The following is a 3615-nucleotide window of genomic DNA, read 5'->3' as shown; positions in this document are numbered from 1 at the left end:
GACGATCTTCGCACGCCGTTGCCGCTCGGATCGAGGGAAAACGGTGGAGAAAGGATGGGACAAAAACGCGAATACGCTGTACACGCGCTGGCAATGTAAACGAACGAGTCTATAAGTCCGCGTCAAGTCGGCCCTGGTGCGAATAAACCCGGACAGTTCTGTCTTAGCCGCGCACCACCTCCTTCTCTTCTTCCTACCTTCCCGCCCCCGTTTCCCGACGCGTTCGTTCGGCCCTCCTCCCCGTTGCGTTGGACGTTCGCCTCTTCAAAGTGTCAAGTGACAAACGGTCCCGCTACCGAGTAGGCGTAGTCGTCGGGGTGGATATAATTTGTCAGGAAATCACCCAATTAGCCTCCCAGTTATGCGGCCCAACAGATTTAACCAATTAGTTTAGCTATGCGAGCCCTAATACATTTCTACGCCGCCGCCGGCTACCGACCGCAGCCGCTTCGCCACCTCTATCTCCCCTTCGAGTTCTTCTCTTTTCTTCTCTGCCTCTCTTCTGTGATTCTTCTTGCGATCCTTGTTTTGCCTTTTCCTTCTGTACGGTTTTACGTTTGATCGGTTGGATACACTGCGCGCTGCTTCCAGGCAACGACGAATCGAACGTTCGGTGTGATCGTTCGAGGAGCGAGCAGATATCGGCTGGTTCCGATAGGACAGTGCCGGTGAGAGCTCACGCGTTCTGCACATTCTGAACGCGTTCCACGCGCATCACACCGGGGCCAGGGGAAAGTGGTTAGTATCTATTTATAGAGAGAGCACCGTCGAGCTCTTCTCTCTGTGTTGAATAGCAGCTGAAAGAGAGAAAGGGAGCGAGAAAGTGGGGCTGGTATACAGAGAGTCGAGAGGTGAAGCAATTTGTCTCCCTAATGAGATGTCACCCCATCCGTACGCGTGCAGCCGCGGCCAGTAAGGAGACGGACGGGCCATGGTGAAACCGATCGAGCAGAAATTCTCGGCAACCGTGTCCGTTCTTCCACTTTTTCTGCTGGACGCGATTCTTCCACGGGGTTCTCCGCGATCGTGGTGGTGATTTTTTGACAGTGACCGATGCATCGAGTGGCATCGCCCTTTTTCATCCGCTTCGTCGGTCGTGAGAAACGACGATCGAGTTATTTTCGATACATCTTAAATTCTGTTGTCCTTAACAAGTTTGGTTATCGCTATCACCTGTGCTACGTGATTAATCTTCTATACAAAGTACACATTATTAACTGTTTGGTACAAGCGGGTACGATACATATTTCGATACGAGCAGTTACAATATTGAACTCATTTTCTAATATTGGGTTTCGGCTTGCTATGTGATTATAGAAATGCAAATAAACAAATGATAAATGTAAATAAACTAGCTGGTAATGTAAACAAACAAATTAGGAACGTAAATAAACAAACAAATTAGAAATGTAAACAAGCATCGCAATAGAAACAGTAAGCGAACGAAGAGTAAAAATGCACGATGTTTAACGTGATAAAAGTTGCATAATCGGATATTAATAGCACTTGTAATTGAATAATAGATTTCCTAGCAGCTTCACGTATGTGATTTAAGAGTAGCGTAGATTTAATTTCAAAGCGAATATATAACCGAGGTGCCTGATGAGAAAAATGAAAGAAATAGATCTCATAGTTGGAATAAAAATATTGTTATTAAAGATTATTAATTATACCGTAGGAAATATTTCTCTATCTCTCCGTTCTTCAATTCGCCGTAGTAACGTACGTGTTAACTGCCTCGACTTCAAAGAAATATTACTTTTGAGTTACTTCTGATTAAGCGACCACGAGACACGGAAAGACGTCTCGGATAAAAAATGAACCGTCACTCTCTCGAACGAAGAAAAACGATTAATACCAGATTATACGAAGTCTAGCACGTCTATATAAAGCCTAAGCTTCCTGAACAAACAGCACGGCGCATAATAACGTTAATGACTGTTCGGTTGCTGTCCCTTGCACCGAATAAACCATTCCACTCTGGAAACCGCCCATGTCGCGGGCCGGGTCGCAAACGAATATACGTTCGAAGCGATAAAACGAAAGCCATGATTTTGTCAGCGACCTAAGACGTTCCGGAAATAAGCGTTTCGATCGCGCGATAGAAAAACGGGACTGGTGGCCGTGTCGTGGCCACCGTTGGAAACCTTTACGTCGACTGGTTTTTATTCACGAGGCAACGAGCCGCGGCGGCCCGGTTTCGTTAAACGCTAGGGGGATTTTTACTGCTCGGTCATTGGAGGGCGGGGGGCGGGTTCGTCGATTTTACGCGCTTTTACGGGGTAATCGGCACGCACCGCGACGCCAGCCTCCGAAACGTTTAAGGGCATGAAATCGTCAAATAGTTGTGAAACATTTACCGAAGCGACGGCGAACAAAAGGGGGCTACCAATGGATTTGCGTTTGGTTACGAAAATACGATTAACGTCCGTGAAATATTCATCGAGCTTCCGGTATTTTTTGGTTCTTCGCCGGTATCGTGTTATTGTATTACAATATTGGCGAGTTTACAATTATTTCTGTTGTTTTTTCTTTCTTTTTCTATTAGATATGAGAAAGACGGAGAAAGAACATTAGCAAGAACGTTACAAAGCTTCGCGTATTTTCGTCATTATCCCCAGCCAGGGTTTTTTCACCGGTTGCAAATCTCTGGCAGTGCTTTAATCGCGGCCAAGAGAGGTCGATCAAATGGAGTAACACGGCACATGGGTAGAGAAATAGAGAGAGGACGGTCAATGGGACCAGTTGGAGTACAGGATTGCTCTGGTCGATTCTAATTGAATCGTCCTTTGGCCTCTAAGCGATCACAGTTCCGCCCACTGTTGCCGACGAGTGAGACGTCCGACTCTCCCGGCCTGTCGGCTTCTATTACGCGTTTCCAGCCGGAGATTCCACGACTCGTCTTATTTTAGGACGCCATCGAGACTGTTTCTTCTCCTCCCTATTTTTCTCTCTACACGGAAACCTAGACTATTCCTCGTCCCAGGCGATAATTGTTGGAAAATTAATTTCCCGTATCGGGAATTGGCGTGAAACGAGGTTCCGTTAAATCGAACGACTTCGATCGAAAGAGAATCGAACGAAACGGAGGAATCGTAGTTGAAATTGGGAAACACCGTTCGATGAATATCTCCTGTACACGTTAGACGAAGTGAAAGAATTTGGGTGATTAGAGCGATACATCGATCGCGAATTAAGATCGTTTTCTCTTCCAAGAAGACTCGTACGTCGAATCGACCTCCGCTTGCCTTCACCCACGCGGACCACAATTGCGCACGAGGTGTCCCGTTCACACTCTGCTTCGAGCGTTATTTTTAAAAACCGTCCAAGAATTTCTCTCTCGTTCGACGAAACTTAATTCCGTCCTCGATAAAATCCGCTCCGAATCTCCTCCGTTTTTTACACAGCCAACGTCGATTGCGAGAGAGAGAGAGAGAGAGAGAGAGAGAGAGAGAGAGAGAGTCGTCGAAAGCCACGAGGGGGTAAGTTGCAGGTGCTTCGTGATCGGTCACGCGTTTAAAAACGCTGCCAGCCAATGTTTCGTCCCCTTTTACGATCCAAGTAAGGAGTCTCCCCTTTCGGGAACAAACGGGCCGGCGCGCACGCGTGGGTATT

Source organism: Bombus impatiens, unplaced genomic scaffold, assembly GCF_000188095.3.
Source record: "Bombus impatiens unplaced genomic scaffold, BIMP_2.2 scf_2850, whole genome shotgun sequence".
Taxonomy (NCBI): Eukaryota; Metazoa; Arthropoda; class Insecta; order Hymenoptera; family Apidae; genus Bombus; species Bombus impatiens.
The sequence above is the reverse complement of the archived record's forward strand: the minus strand, read 5'-3'. Positions refer to the sequence as shown.